The 17,263-nt window shown below is 40.5% G+C and overlaps 1 long non-coding RNA gene across 1 annotated transcript; it reads left to right on the forward strand.

Annotated features, from left to right (window-relative positions):
- Nucleotides 1-207: 207 nt before the first annotated feature.
- Nucleotides 208-16,728, forward strand: LOC141731048 (uncharacterized). Its single transcript, XR_012582959.1, has 5 exons — nucleotides 208-1,385; nucleotides 2,595-2,666; nucleotides 5,247-5,384; nucleotides 6,026-6,091; nucleotides 14,401-16,728. It is a non-coding gene; the product is annotated as an uncharacterized LOC141731048 (long non-coding RNA).
- The last annotated feature ends 535 nt before the right edge of the window (nucleotides 16,729-17,263 follow it).

A 17,263-nucleotide genomic window follows, 5' to 3' on the forward strand; every position in this document is an offset into this window, starting at 1 on the left:
TGTACCTCCAAACTTCCAGGGGCTTTAAGAAGCATTTTTAGTTTTATTTAGGGGAAGCTCTGCTGACTAAAGATGTATACAAATACAAATATATAAAAATATATATATTTATATGTATTATATAAAATATAAATATATAATTTATATTTTCATTTATATATATATATATATATATATATATATATAAAATAGACGCTAGTACAGCCATGACTGATTGGAAAATAAAAGCCTTAAAATAATTATCAGTGCACTGAATAAATAACAGGCAGGACACTTTGCACAAGGTGTGGGATCATCTCCTGCTCATTGCCCAGTTTCCATCCCAGACCCCTCATTTTTATTTCAACCTCCACCCTAAACCACAGGGATGTGCCTACCTGGGCTGTGTTACTTCCCTACGTGGTAAAAATTTCAACCAGTAGTTTTTGTCTTTTTCTGCTCTCAATAAGCAATGATCTTTAAAAAAATAAATAAAATCCCTAAATTTACTTGCCTTGCGCATACATTGAAGGAGCCAAAGATTTATTTCTGGTCGAAGCAGTGGGTACTGGAGGCAATACAGCCTTGCTAGTTTTCATTAGCTGAGGAGTTGGCTTGATGCAATCACAGTGTTCATGCCAATAAAACTGAAAGGTAACCAGCTGTTTTATTCCAACTACTATGTGGGGCTTTTTTATTTTTCCTGGAGGAATTTTGCAATATATGATTTGTATAAATTACTTTTTACATGTAATTAGTATAGCAATAAATATTTTCTGAACTGTGACTCCTCTTCTAATTTTGGTTTTCAGGGCAAGTCTAGCCAAGTCATAGCAAAGACCACAGCATCAGAAGAAAGTTATTGCAACAAAGCTGGAATCAATGTCAATAAAATAATGCCAATATCATTTGTAGGAGCAGAAACACACAGAAATTTCCTCCTACATCTTGAAAAATGTATTTATAAGAAACTTTAGGTTTCAAATTTTTTTTTCAAACATCGTATGGAGGACTTTTAAGGTAATACTGAAAACACTATCAGCTTAAGAAATCTGAGTCTGTTCCTTATATGAATAAAATTCATTCAGCACACACAGCATGCATGCCTTACTGCATGAGCTGTAAATTGTCCCTTCATGATTCAAACAGGACAAAAGAAGCCTTCAAACAAACCAGAGCACTGCAAAGACTTCCCTGGACAGCCTTTTCAAGACACCTTCACCTGTGAACATCTAATGCATTATCTTCGAAGAGATTAAGATGTGTTTTCCCATGAAAGATAATCTCTGGTGTTGCTTTGGAAGAGCTCTTGGGCAGGGTGGTCCCATTGCTGAGTTTTGTGTTCAAAAACAGCCACGAGGCACAGCTGGAGCTCCATGGATCCAAAGCAGGAGTCCATGCATCAGGTAGGACCCATCTGAAGCCTGAAAAATCACCATCCGTGTGATTTATGCCAGTTTCTGATGTCCAAGCTCCCTTTGATCTCAGACTTCACTGATAAAAATCTGGCAAACATGATGGTTCTTCTTCTGTGAGCTAAATTTGAAAAAAGGGAAAAAAACCCTACCAGTTTTGAATGATAAACAAAGATAGATGGAAAATATAAAAGGGCAAAGAAAAAGTTTGTTTTCCAGAATCTTATGAAGACTTTTTGTGTGCAGAGATCTTCCTTTTTTCTTCTGAGCAATTAAAATCCATTAAGCCAAGACCTCAGGATCTAAAAGCTGTAAGTAATTAGGCATTGACCAATGCAAACCATTTTGCTGCTGTGTTTTTTTGTCAGCAGAATTCACATTAATGCAGAAGGACCCACCAGAAGAGCTGATATGGTCAATAAGTCATAAACTAAAATACTTTCTTCTTCCATAATTGCTCCTTATGTTATGAATTTGCATTTTAATAACTCCCTAATTATTTATTTACTCAGTATTGTCCATGGTCTGCAATTTAAGGTGTTTTAACTGCATGTTTAATTGAGTATGCATAATAACTATTGGTGAAACACATGTAATTAGGAAGACTGTAAAATGTGTATTATATCTAAGTAATAGTCACTGTTGTATTTTAGGGCTTCTTTCAAGAAAGATTGCAAAAGTAATTAAAAACTTAATCTAGTCTAATCACAAGAATTTCTATATTATGAAGTGCCTTCATTAGCAAAACAAAGGGAGAGTAAGACCTCCAAGAGCTGAATAATTTTGCTCTCTGTTTGTGCCATTTTGCCTGTTTTCCATGGGACATTCCAATGGGCAGAGCTTGGCTTGCCAGCCTGGACTTCCACCCTGACCTGACTGTCCACGCTATTGTAGTCTTAAATCAACCTTTTAATCCTACCTGAAATGCACTTACTTGTGGTTGAATTAATAATAATTGCCAGCTCCTTGGCATCAGACACAGTCTACCTTAGTGCTGCTTTGCTGTCTGGAAATTCCAGTTCCTGGCGTCAAGGGGCTCCAATCACTTCCACAATTTCTAGAAATAGCTGTGACCTGCTTTTTTGCACCATTTCCACCCTTTCAGGCTGAACCTGAGCTCCTGGAAACAGAACACTATTGAAGCGTGAGCTTTTTTAGTACTTACTGCTTGCTAACTTCGTTTTTGCTATTTAATTACAGGTTTCATGTTTAGAGTACGAAGAAGGACATCTTGTAAAGGCACCTTTTCATCTGTGGACAGACCATAAAAATGTAGGTAGGGGCTTCTTTTCCACAGTGGTGCTCAGAAATGCCACACTGCTCTGTTATCACACAGACCTGTTTAGAAAAGAAAGAAAAAAAAGGACCTGAAGTGCAACCAACTCCTACTTGGTTACCTCCAACCAGACACTGTTGGGTGGTGTGGGACCAAATGTCAAGCTAGACAAAGAAGGCAAGGACACAGTGAGTTGAGCTATTGTGGAGAAAGAGCAGGAGAAAGAACAATGTGGACAATAGTGACATTTCTGTCAGGGCAGTGGGTGCAGCACACCCACTTGCTTAATCTGAAAATCTTGTGGGGCGCAAGCTCTCGTGGTTAACACAGCTGTCATTAAAACCCACTGCAGCATGGATGAGCCATTAGTGTTCTTATCCTTAATAACTGCAATTTTTGGAGTCAGTCTAGGTGAAAATAATTTAATTAAAATTGCCTTAATTAATGTTATTATTGCACCAAATAAAGAGGACAACACATTAATGCTTCTCTGAAGAACACTTTTTAACCTCTTCTCTTCTATTGAAAGATTTAGCATTTACTGACTCAGTAAATTACTGAGTCATTAATTTACGCTTGGGGGATGAGAAATTTATTTTCAGTAGAATTAAATCTACAACCTGATGATGTAAGGGACTCCTCATGAGATCACTTGTACTGTAAATCAATCAATTTCAGTTCAGGGCTTTGGAGCACCAGCTAAACTTGCTTTTTCTACAATGAGGGTAGAAGGACTGTTTATTTTTCTTCCAGATAGGGTGGATGATGCCTGCCCTAAGTCAGCTGAGGTGAGGAGGTAAAATGAATATACAGTCTGGGGAAGCTAATAAACCCCCTTCTTTTGCACAGGACCAAGGACCACTTGGCAATAAGATCACAAATGCAGGAGGACAGGGAGATTCATATTTCAATCACATTGACTCTTTAAAGAAATCATGTATTTATTTATGTGTTCCGTGGTATCCAAATAATCTCATTTAGCTTTGGACTATAAAGGTATTTACCATACTAATCCCATTAGGTAGATAATATCCCTGCCAGAGTTCCTGAGGAAAGCTTATCACCACTCCTATTGTTCCACTCCTCTTAACTGCCCAGGAGACAAGAGCCCACAGGATCAGATACTGAAATTTAAGACCAAATTAGATCCTCACACCTTTGCTCCAGAGCATCTTGGAAGTGTTAAACTGCTAAGGTGCTTAATCTGATGACTCAGGGGCGTCCTGCACTTCCTCAGCAATGAGGCTTCACTTACAACACAAATGCAGCTCAAGGAAAGGATCTGCTTCAAACAGAGCTGTGACTTGGCTGGTGGGAAGAAGGTAAAGCATGTAGAGTGGGTGGGATCTGTCTACTTCAGATTTCCTCCCATCTGTAAAAAAAAACATTGTTTCCATTTGTTCTTTCTGACAGCCTCTCAGAAGGGGACTCAGGAATTTAGAGAGAAAAAATGAACGCGCTTGGAAAAAGCGAGACGAATTTGGGAATCTCTCTGTTCCCACAGACCTCTGTTCACTGAGCAGATGCAGCCAAGATGAGCTTGGAGCAGCAGTGAAAGTGCTGGCTCATTACCCAGGTGCCTCTTAACACGTCTGTCAGCTCAGAGAAACAGCACAGCTCTCTGCTTTCATCTCTGTGACCACAAGCTGATGGGCCCAAGGGTCAGTTTTGAAGTGCACATATATTTGGTGCAGTTTATTTTTTAGCAAATGTGCTTCTCTATTTCATATAAAACCCAACTGTGGTTTTTAGGCCCTGTTTGAAGTGCTGTGTTGACATGGGATTAGATGAGTCTTCAATTTTGATTTAACACCATTTTCATTCCATTGGTAGCTTTCAAAATCTGCTGGCAAAATCAAGCAAGAGTAAGACTAGTCCTACATCTAGATCATATTTAAACCAAAAAGCCAAAGGGGTCTCTGGGTTGCAAAATAAAAACTTGATACATATGAAATCCTCTGCAGGTCAAACAATAACTGTATGGGAATTTATTTCATCAGAGTCCCAAGGAAGGACCTGAGTGAAGGTCAAAAAGTCTTTCTAGCTGAGAGCAGGGACAGAGCTAATGGTGCTGGTCTTGGTAGAGGAACAGAAGTTGGTTCCTGTGGATAAATCCCAATTGTGAATCAGTGAAGTTAATCAAGAAAACATCTAATCAGTTTAATGCCCTGTTGCTCATGAAGAAATAGGTTTTAAAATATCACTAAAGAAAATTTAGAAGTTGCAAATACGTTCCATCTTTCCCAGAATTTCAGTTTCCCAGTAAGGTCAGAGCAGATATTTAGTCCTGCATTAATATTCGTAAGGACTCCTAGAAATGCTGGGCCAAGCAAAAAAAAAAAATAAGGCCAGGTGCTGATGGAGAATTTGGGGCAGCTGCTTCACAAAGCATTTTGATACAGAGCATTTCAGAGGGAGGATGGCAGGAGGTGGAGTGGGTGGCTTCAGCCAGGCTGTCTCTGAAATGGTCTGACAGAGCTGTATGACAGGGGCAGCTTGGTTGTGTTCATGATGGGAGATAAAATTAAAATTTTAACTACTACCTCAGCACAGCCCCAGCATCTCCTTCTCCTCAGAATCTGCTGCCTGACACACCTTGAAGGAAGAATCTCTTTGAAGGTCCATCAGTGAAGAAAGCTGTGGCAATTCTTATCATGGCTGGACCTCATTTCCAAGGCAAGAGAAATTCCAGTGAAAATTCAAGATCCATCAAGGTAGTTTAGCTCTTATTCATCACCCTCCTGGCATCCAGGCTTGAAATTCTTAATGTGATTAGTGCCGTGGAAACAATTTTCATCCTGCTCAGCTTCACTCAGAGCCCCTGGTGAAGTGCAAGAGCTGGTGGTCGGGAGGAGAGGGTTCACTAAAAGCTGTAAGCTAAATGGTGAAATGGCTTTTTTGTGGCACATGGATGTCCCTTTGCTCCATGGCAAACAGAGCCACACCAATGACATCCATCCACAGCAGAAACCCTGAGAGGAGAGGACACAAAACTCGAGCTATTGTGGCAGAAGTCTGTACAGCCAGGAGGAATCCCTGCAAACACTGACATTGGAGTTCTAAGCAATTCCATTTTCCATAATGTCCCTGGCATCTGGTGTGTTATTGAGTAACTCAGCAGAGATCTGTTAAATGCATAACCTCACAAAGGATATGTTCTTTTACTGGATTTCTCCCTTTAACCCCTCCTTCCCTTTGATACCTGGGCGCTCCCCAGCTGCCAACCATGATTTTGCCAACTTGGTTGAAACATTTCAGGGGCACAAATCACTGTTTATTCCATGCCTTCCTCATGAGTTTACAGCCAGAACCTCCATTGCTTTCAAGCCTGAAATTTCCCTTTGCTTTCCTGCAGATCCTTGGGCTTGTTTCATAACGTGCACCAAGATATTTCACCAAGAGAGCAAACAGCTGACAAAAGGTAAGGAATGAATTTGGCCAGGTGACTGCAATAGTAGAAAAAGATTAAACAGATGACAGAACTGAGCTGTGTTTTGTTCTCATTGGAGTATGATGGAGGACAGGGTAGAATTCAGACAAAATGTAAGACAACTGTTATGAGGAAAAATGTAAGGAATAATTGATATAAACTCAGTTTATTGAGTTTTACTCATCAAATACTGTGGAAGCTGCTAGAGGTGTCATTTGACTTGGATTTCATCAGGTCACAAGGCTTTATGGAGGGCTGGTTTCAGGAATGTTGCTGTAGCTTCTCTGAGCACTATTGCAGCATAAAGCAGAGCGCAGCCTTACCTAAAACTGAGCTCTCACTTTGGGCTGGGTTGAAAGCAAATGCTGAATAGATTATATTGATTCAGGATTAGCTTTGTCACAAACATAAAAGCTCTTGCAGCCAGGATGGGTCAATTAGCATCTACCCAAGTATCCCCCAGCTAAAACCTTCCCTTACATGGAAAAAGAGGGAAGTACAGGATCCCTGGCTGACAGGGATAACTGAATTAGCAGTGGAGCACTTCTGGCCTCCTTAGCTTTTATCTATTTTGCTTTGTGACAAAGGAGGACTTTAGATTTTATAATATTTGTAATTCCCAAAGCTTGTAGGACATGACATCTACCATCAGGGTGACAGGGAAGGAAAAGCTGTAGATCCCAGTGTTAATTGACCATGTGAAAGCAGCACAGGAGCAGGAGTTGCATGAGTGGCAGCTCAAAATTTGGTTTTTCCTGAGTCAGAGGAGGCAGGATGTGAACACTCAGCCCTTGTCTCGTCCTCTTCCTCACAGGAGGTAAAGCTGATCTAATTGTCATGTGTTCACTGTGAGCAGGGAGGGTGTTATAGCTCTACAGTCAGCCAGCTGTGACAGTGACCCCAGGAGTGGAGCTGCCCTTGAATAATGCAATCATTTAGTACCTATCTTAATACAAATTCTGCTGATTTGGCTGGAGAAGAAAGAAAATTAAGGTCATTAACACAGAGTGTAGGAAAAATAAATGGAATGAACTGCCTTTTGCAGTCCCATACTCCTACCCTTTTCAGTTCCTACAATAACCAGTACTCACAGTGTTTATAATAGTTATCTGGTCAAGTATTAAATTCATCAGAAAAAACTCCCACCAAGTTAAATATATACCAGTTAACAGGGAAGGTCTGAATGCATCCAGTGAGGGAGGAAGGGAACTGTGCAATTTGTGTGGAGTGACTGCAAACAGCTTTCTCAGTGCCCTTGGAGTGCCTTTCCACCAGCATGGCACATTTCCTTCATGAGGAATCTTGATTTACCCCATGCCTACAGCATCTTCTTCATTTACCACAGTCCAGGATTTTAATACTTCCATTTGGAAACCTCCAAAAATCTTGGTATAAGGCTGTGGAAGTGAAAGAGATCCTTTTTACGCACTTCCCTAGGGTTTATAAATCTTCATCTCCCTTGACACTTGTTTTCATAGAATATTTGACTTTTTATCGCTTTCATGTGTGTTTCAGGCTCTGCTAATGTGGGAATCTCTCTTCCCACTCTAGGGAGACCCAGCTCCTGGGACTTCATCTTAACTAGAAATGATCATCTGTGTAATTCAGAAACCTTTATGTAAATAACATTCCTGACACACATCTGCATAATTAGGGTCCCCCATGAATATGACATCCTGTGGCTTACAGTAAAGTATTAATTGATCTATGACATATTCTGAATTCCCACTGGAATGCAGTTTACGTCCAATGAGTTTCTCTTTGTTTTTCACTGCCTGCCTTATATGCAGATAAACTCATCACAATCCTATTAATCAATGCTTCCTTCTAATGAAATATTAGAAATTTCCTTCCAATGAAATATTGTCTTCAAAATCCATGGTAAGCATAGCAAGAAGTACCCAGAGAGCTTTGACTTGTACCCTCTTCTGCAGGGCATGTGTAATTTGCTCATTTAATAATGATTTTAAAATGTTTAAAATCTAAACAAAACAACAAGTTCCTACTCTTGTATTCAGGTGTGACTTATCCATCTCTCATGATGAGACAGGCACAATAATTATATAAGCCCTTGGGCCAGCATACATGAGCATTAAAGTGAATTATGACAAGATCAGACTGCTAAGGAAAGCCACAGTTATTTTGCAGAAATGGGGCCAAATTCTACTCCCCTGAAACTGGTCATGATGCTACAGAAGTCAGCAGTTACCTTCCTGTGAAATTTGCTCTGTGCAGCTTAATGTAAACTTGGGATTTTAGCCCTGTCATACTTGTACACTCTGCTGCCAAGAAAGCAGCACAGAATAATGATATTTTTTCAGTTTTACATTGCAAAGGCACCTTTAATGCTCTCTGAGGCAATGGGAACAAAACAAGAGATGACTGGGATATTTAAAATACGTGTGGTTTCCAAAAGCACAGCATAAAGGGGGGAAAGTGGGAGAATTCTACAGCTACAATAGTTTGACCAAAGATCAGAGAAGTCAATGGGAGCCTTTCCATTTTTCATTCAGTGAGATTTAGATCAGATCCCTTTGGGGACTCATAATGAAGTTTATTTCCATTATAAATATACAGTTGATATGTCAAATTTTACTACCATCATGAGAAAACGATTACACACAGAGTCACAGCCCAGCTGAAATTCACTTGAAAGAAAATTGCAGTGAGTTACTAGTGCCAAGTTTTAAAGGGAATGACATTTGACAAGAAAAACATTCATACTTCTTAGATATAATCACTAAATTGTATTCTTTCTGTGGTGATCAGTCTATTGCACTCATTAATGAGAAATCTGTCCTGCTCAAAAATTGATCCTTACTGACCTTTACCATATCTTCCTCCTGATCTTAGCAGATGACTTGACAGGAGGAAAAAAATATATATTTTTACACTAAAATAGCCAAATGCTAGCAGAGTTTGGACTGGTGGATGAGCTGCAACCAACTAATTTTGAAGTAAATTTTTGGTTGTCTTTTCCAAATTAGCTCCTTTTTTTCCCTTCTGGTGAAGACAAAGCATTAGTGCAAAGGGAATAACATTTTTATGATCATAAACCAGACAGTCTGATTTATGGCTTTCTTTCTCTGGGGGTTACATTTATATTAACCCTATCCTAATTTAGGATCAACCACAGCTTTTGTGAAGACCTCTGTACTTAAAAAATGAACAAACTCAACCCAACATGTTATTAATTACACAGGAAATTTGCATGGAAAAGAGTCTGACCATTTTTGCATCAGAATCTATTCTTTCCTGTTTGAGAAATGAAGTGATTGACACACTTTTATCAAAACTCAGAATTTTCAACCATTTCTACTCATTATGAACATAATTTGGTTTTGGTGGGTGGAATTCTCATTAGTCTCTGAGCTGGCTCTGTGTTTTGATAACTGAAAAACAAAAGTCAAAATCTCAGCAATGTGAAAGCAAGTTTGTTTATTTTCCCAAAAGACCCTATTGCAATTCTCTCCCCAAATTAAAAACACTCCAATACATATTGATAAGTTTCACATGCCCCTAACTTTGAGGGACACCAGTCATTCTGATTTTAAATCATTAAGCTCTCCCTATATTTCATATTCTCCCATTACTGTAATCACTGACAGGTTGTAAAGAGGATGTAACAGACTGAAGTCTAAGAAAGAAATACAGCAAAGAGATGGAGTGTTTTTTATCTGTCTGTCTCCTCAAGTCTTCAGATGGTGACTAGATGCCTACAGATAAGACTTTTCTTAATCAAGGAATTATAGAATTTTGCAGCTAAATGACATTGAGTGAGTCATAGAGGAGATCAGATCATCTTCAGTTGTTGCATCCCTCTGAATACAGATAATAATTTTCCAGGAGTCAAAGACCACATCTTTCTAAATCAGTTATTTTGGTGGGAAGAGGAGCTTCAGGGTTCCTATGTGTCATTTTCAAAGGTCCCAAATGTTAGAGCTAACTCAGGGCAATGCGACAGAAGCCACTGGCTGAAATTCTGTCTCCAGTGAGCCCAAGGGGAGTCTGAACTCAGTGTGGCCATGTTACCACCCAGGGTGACAGTGGGAAAATTGCCAGCCTAAACCAAGAGAAAGCAATATATTTAACCCCAGGAAGCAAAATAGAATAAAATATTCCAGTCCCTCATCTCCCCACAGAGCATCTACCCCAAGCCAGAGGTATGAGCCAAATGGAGAGTGCCATCAGATTTAAAGGTCTGTCAGGGTGAAAGGTGTTTGGGGCAAGCCTCAGCAGAAGACATCTGTGGGGCAGGGAGGCCTTTTTCTTTTTCTAATACATAAAATGGGTAAATAAATGTAGGAAATGGGGGCTACAGCCATGAGACACGAAGGCAATGAGAAATTGCATAAATTAGATAAAACAAAGTTAAACAATGGGCTCAAAAAATCACAGAATGGTTGAAGTTGGAAAGGGGCCCTGGAGGTCACCATGTCCAGCCCAACCTCAAGCAGGGTCAGATAACTGAGGCTGCCCAGGGCTGTGTGCAGAGAATTCCATTCCACAGACACATCCAAGGCACACTCCAGCCCTCACCATCACCATTCAGGGATGCTCCCATCAGCCCTTCCCTCCAGGAGCAGACTCTTCCCCAGCTCGCTCAGTTCTGCTGTTTCTCATTCATTAATGGATCTCCCACGAGGAATTTCTGGACGTGCAGGTAGCTCATAAACCCACAGTTTTTATGGGAGTCAGGACAGAGCTTAATTCTAGTTACAGGAAACAGGAGGAAGAGGGGCAGGCTCCTGAGCTGTTTTATTGTAATTTAAGTAGGCTTCTAAGACACAAGGAGCTGGCAGCAATGTCAGAGGTTATAAGGAGTTTCCATACAATTGCAAATCCATATTTCTCTGTCCTTATGCAGTGTGGGAGAGGAGCAGCCAAGGGTAAGTGGCAGAAGCAGGAGGAGGAAGAGAGCTGTTAGCTGGCTCTGCTTTGTTTCTGCCTCTTATCAGATCTTAACTTTGCAGCAGCAGCTTCCACAGCAAACTCCTTTCCAGCCTGACTGCCTAGAGATGGGAAGCTTCAGACACAGGAGAGCAGCTGAGGAGGCAGAGGAGCAGCTTTTTCTGGCTGCAGCAAAATGTGCAAGATCCCTCCATGGTCCAGCTTGGTTTCCTTTGCCTACAAGCCCGACAGGTTCCCCTAGGAGATAGAATATTTGGTTAATGGTTAATTTGTCATTTGTTATCAGGTGAATCCTGACATACTTTAAGACTGCACTGTGATTCTTTGATGATCACCTGTGTTTTTTTCTAATTGGTCAAGATTTTCTCTGCTGGATATGCATTTTAAACTGCAAAAGAAATCAATACCCTACCCAACCATTTTATGCTTGCAGACATCCCAAAGAATGTCACTGAATGAACTGAAGTAGTTGGGGCCATACTGTGACATAACACAGCACAATTGCTCTACTGAGATTGTTCCAGTTTTACTTATGTACCACCAAAGAAATCCATCCACTGTTCATATTTTAAATTATTATTTTAATTTTTTTTTGCTTGACAACCAGCCTTTCCATCATTTTAGATGGTATTTCCTGTTTTAATCCATCCTCGGTACAATTGTCTGTTCTTTTCCTCGCAGTTCCCAGGGCAGATGGAAGAAAATGGGCATCAGTTTAGATTGTGTGTGCCAGGAAATATATAATAATGCCGTCATTCTTAAGACAACTCTGCAGCAGCAGGCTCAGACAGCTACAAAGTGGAGCACATGCATGGATTTGTCATCCTGTCTTACTCTTAAACAACATTGGCTTCTTTGTCAATTGTGAGGAAACAGGGGGAAAGCCCCTTGGAGATGAGCCACACGTTTATTTGTTCCTGAGCTCTGATAGCAATGTTGGCTGCAACACAATCCATTTTTTTTTTTTTAGAGGTGAGCATCTTGTGCAACTTGCTTGGAAAAGTCAACAGATGTGTTTGACAAATGCATTTTCTTGACACAAGTTGACTCGTGGCACCCAAGGGCAGGATGTGTGTGACAGCAGAAATGTGATGTTCCAGACAGAGCAGGAGTGCTGTTACCTGTTCCCCACATCTCCACTTCTGCTGTGGAAAAAAGCCACCAACCATGGTGATGATCTGTGGGTAGAAGTGCCCTAGCACACCACTGGCACACAGTGAAGCAAAACTTGGGGAATATGTGAGCAGAAACTTCATTTTCTGCTCTTCTGCACCAATGCTCACCAATCCACGGTGCTGGATATCTGATGTTTCTATTCAAATAATGATTTAGTGAGGCTGTGTTTTTTACCAAGCTCAGCTGAGTGTGGTGGATCCTTCTGAGAGGGAACACTTTGCTCCACCTCCTCCTTTTTCACAATTAATCTCTTCAGAACACGAAGAGATTAATTTTGTCTCATGGACAAGTAAATACAGGTTCTGTGGACCTAAAGTCCTACTGGCTCCCACAGCATCCCTTTCCAGAGTGCCAGTGGGAAGGAGGTGCCTTCAGAGTTGTAGATTTTTCAGTTTTTCTGCCTTCATCAAATATTTGGGGGGATATAATGAAAATATTTATTTCTAACTGCAAAGGGAGATATCTTTTCTGGTAGGTGCTCTGTTTCTCAGGCCCTGTGAGAGAAACAAAGTCCAGTGCTGAATTTAGGTGGTTGCATTTCCCATCCTTACCTGTGCCAGAGGCTGGGCCATCCACACAGAGTTTAAGTCTGGTCACAAGGGCACACAAGCAGCACCTGAGGAGCTGTACTTGCACTGAGACATCCACAAGCACTTCACAAGGGGGATGGTAATATTTTTAATGCCTCCCAGCAAGCACATGTTAAGAGGTTTGGTAAGCCAATATGAATTCTGAAATATACAGACACATCTGTGTCAGCCCCTAATGAGAAAGTGCCTCTGAAGCACTCCAGTAAAACACCTGCAGCCTGTGTGACTTTTGTGTAGCCTTAAGATAAGCACATGCTCCCTTGTAAGAGCAGCCTTGCTGTTTAAATTAATGTACTTGCACATCATGGAGTATGAAAATGAGCATGAGTAATATTAGTGCTGCAAGTCCTGATGGCAGAACACATTTCCTTTAAAAATGGCATGTCACAACTGGTGGAGGACATCTAATTGAGTGACACACTTCCACATGCATTAGCACATGCTTTTCTCAAAGTAGAATTACTTCATTTTAAGGAAAATCTCTACAAGTGAAAGGGAGGAGATACGCCCCTTCCTTTTTGGTGCATTAAGGAGGTTTGAGAATTCCCCACTCTCCTACTTGTCTCTTGAATTTCAGCTCCCTTTAAAGTCAAAAGTAGCATTGAATGTCCTTTTCCAGAACTCCTGTATCAAGGGAGGGTTCTGTTGCTGATGTCCCCAGCAAGAGTGCCCAGAGCTACCAGAGAACCCTGTAAAGCAGCTGAGGCCAATTGTCAACATTTAGGCATAATTCAGGTCATCTCATCCTAAAAAAGAGCCCAGAATAAACTGCATCAAATGCTACTTCTTCCTGTCCTGGACCCTCAGAACAAAATGTCACTGGAACAGAGTCTGTGGTGCTCCAGAGCTCCCTCCCACTCAGCTGGTCTGAGCCTCCCTGTAATAGATTAAAATAAATAATGATGATAGGGAATTAATAGCTAACTAATTAAGGTTTAGAAAGACCAGCAAAATCATCCCAGAGCTAAGAAGCTTTCAACAGCTTAGGTTTGAAGAAAAGTTGACACATGAGCAATGTTTAGGTTCTAATCCTCCTGTATCCCATGCTCAGTCTCAGTGAGAGGAACATACCTCTGCATCTCTCTCTTCTCTTCTGGATTTCATAGCTCTCCTCATTAATCTTGTGTTTTCCCTTGGGTGAGTCCAGCTCTGTTACCACTGAGCCTTGAGGCTGAGACCCTGGAAAATATCTTCTGAATTTTCAACAAGTATTTGTCTCCCTCATCACAGCTCTTATTCCTCTCTTCCCTTAGGAAACATAACTCATTAAAGATCAAGAAGAGCTTAACTCAAATATAGGTTTTATTTATAGAATTTCCCTTTCCTCTCCCTCCCCATGTCCCCTACACTTTTTTCAGTGTATTTTACTTTCACCAGCTGCACTATCCTCTCAAAAACAACTTTCCAACTCTGTAGCTCCATCAATGTTAAAGGAGCTATCCTGCATTCACAAGAAGAGTAAAGATCCCAGGTTTATGCTTCTTTATCATTTAACCAGTAAAAGCTACAATTTACAGGTTCTGCAATCTTTCAAGCTTTCCTTAATAAGGGTACTTACCCTTGTCACAAAAGGTAACCTTAGGATTATACAAGAATAAAACTTCCTTTTGTCTTTTCTTCCAGGTGTCCATATGTCTGCAATGGGGAATCTGGCCAGCTTACAGAAACTTCCTCTTCTCCCAGAACTGCATACTGAGGCAAATTCCCAGCTTATTAAAAAATAGTTGTGTTATTTTGCCATCTTGTTTGTTCTGCAATTCCACTGTATTCTTCCTCTCTCTCTCTCTCTTATTTTTTTTAATTATGCCGCTGGCTTTTGGAGGAAAAAAACCAAAAAGGAAATGCAAAAGAAAAGAAGCCAAGAAATTTTAAAATATATCTTTATTTTGGGCTGTGTGTCACTTCCAAACTTCTGTAGGAATTGATAGGAACATCCCAATATTCAGATGCTATTTGTCCAGTGAAGAGCTGTTTGCATGAGGAAGTACACAGAAGCTTCCAAAAAACCCCTAAAGATCTTAAAGTATGTTATAAAGCTTCTCTTCAGCTTCTGACAGAGTGCCTTAGCTTCACTGCTGCTGAAGTCTTTTCCAAAGTAAATGAAATCAAGACTGGAATGGCTAAAACTTGAGTAACACTGTCCCAGAGTTTAATGTGGTTCAAACACTCAATTTCAAAGTTTAGCTTAGTTGTTTTAGTTTTCCTGAATGATTCCTAACACAACTTTTCAATTCAGTGGTGGATTTTCTCTGGTTGTTTGGTTTCTTTTTTTACCCCATCTTATAACTTCCTAGATTTTGAAGGTAAAAGCCAGTTATGTTGTGATCCAGGAAACTGCTCCTTCAAAATAAAGGAAAATGTTTTGGTCTGTGGCTTCTTTCATGAAGACACAAAACTGACCATAACAACATCTTTTTAGTTATACTTCATCTTTCATTATTTTTAAAGGAAAGGATTGGCAGAATTCCTTATATCATCCTTATATCTCTATTCCTTATATCCTTTCTTCTTTGAATGCTATAAAAGTATTCTAGAATTTTTTTCCTTAATATACACTTCTGAAAAAATTGAAAAGACACACACAAAAAAAAAATTCAAAAAAAAATTGAAAAGACAGTGCAATGTTTGTTGGTGAATCACCCAAATGGCACCCAGACTCCAACACAACATCGTTGCGTAGCTGTTTGCAACTTCACTTAATTGAATTTTGCAATGCAGTTTCACAATGCCACTTTGTAAGGCTTCCTTTGTGAGAATCCAGTTCCTCAGCATTTATAAACCCCAGCTAGGCTTTGGAGAGGAGGATTTCAGCTCTGCCTGCCCCTGGCTTTCCACCATCTCTCCCTGCTCTGCGTTGCTGGCGGAGCGATCGCGCAGCTCATGGCGGGGCGCGGATGGAGGGAGGGATTGCACCTCCCTGTCCCGACACATTTTTATCATTTAATATCACATAGAAAACCAACAGACAGCCCCTTTCAGTCACCCACAGCCCTGGTGCCTCCTCAGTGCTCAGAGCTTGTGGGAACTCAGAACATCCCTCTGGCTGTCCAGAATGGCAAAGACACCTGCCAAGGGGCTCAGAAGCCCTGACACAGAGCCCAAAACACCTGTGGGTTTGATTATGACCCGTGGAGCAAATTACCAACTTTATATAAAGACCAGCAAACCACAGCAGTTTAAGCAGAATAATAGTGAAGTTATCACAGGGTGAAAATGAAGATTTTGAGGTTTCTGGAATGGGGGTTCAGGAGACAAGATGGAGAGATCTGAGCGTGTCGAGCCTTCCTCCTTCTTCTTCTTGACCTCCATCCTCCGCTGCGACGTTGGCACTTTTAGATTGGTTTAGAGTAGAAGCTCACTGTCTAACATAGGTGATAGGCATTGGAAAGCAATTGTAAACATTGTATACGTGGTTTTTAGCATAAAGACATAACATTGCCCTGGGGGCAGGCAGAGTGCCTGGAACTGTCCTGCTGGATGAACCTCAGCAGGGCAGGAGAAAATTTTTATAGATAAGGAAGAATGAACAACCTTGAGACTGAGAAATGAAGAGCTCCAACTCATTCTTCAAGCACTGGGCTGGGAAAAGAGACTTTTAACAATCTCGGGGTCACAGCAACCAGCAAAGGATTCCAAGAAATGCTTTGGGTTTTACCGTGGCCTCTGTGCTTTTCCTGCTCTGCCACGGCAGAGCCGCAAGGTCTCTGGCTCTCCGGCACAAAATACGCTGTTTTGGTAAACTTTTCAAACTTTTCAACCCTACTGCCAGGCTGGGATGCTGAGAGCTGGGAAGAGCTCGTTATGCCTTAGTGGCCTGAGTGGGTCCAGCATAAGGCTGGGAGTACAAGTGTTTATGGAAGGATGAAAAGCAAAAAAATGAAAAAAAAAAAAGGTTTTTATGGAGCAAGGTATGATGTCACCCAGACCACAGCCTATTTCTGGAACTAAGCTGTGAAACCCATGATACATTTTGACACATAAATGTTGCCAAGGAAAACTGATAATATAATTGTTAATACGGTCACAGCCAACTGTTTTTCAGATAAGGAGTTAAACTCTTCTGTGCAATACAGTATTTATGGAACGTAGCAACTAGTCATTCCATGCTTTCATTGGCTCTGGGATTACTTATATCATATTTAAATAAAAGGACTAGATTATTGGGTACCATAAGAACAATGCATTGCTTATGGGCTTGCAGCGTTTATCTTAAGTCAATACAAAAGTTTTAAGTTCTAAAGCCTGTGTCAAGGGCAGTGAAACAAGGGCCACATTCAGTGAACTAGTGATTTGTTTGTTTCTTAATGGACATTTAAGTGTCTTATTTTGGGGACTCAGATATACTTAGATGACTCAGTTAAATACAGCTCAATTTTAAAAAAAATTGTGTCTGTCTGAGGAACCAAATCTGATAGAAAATATTAAAAGTTATTATGTGCAATTTGTTCTAGATAAGGCTAATGATCAAACAACTTCCTCATCTCTG

This window comes from Zonotrichia albicollis, chromosome 16 (genome assembly GCF_047830755.1).
Source record: "Zonotrichia albicollis isolate bZonAlb1 chromosome 16, bZonAlb1.hap1, whole genome shotgun sequence".
NCBI lineage: Eukaryota > Metazoa > Chordata > Aves > Passeriformes > Passerellidae > Zonotrichia > Zonotrichia albicollis.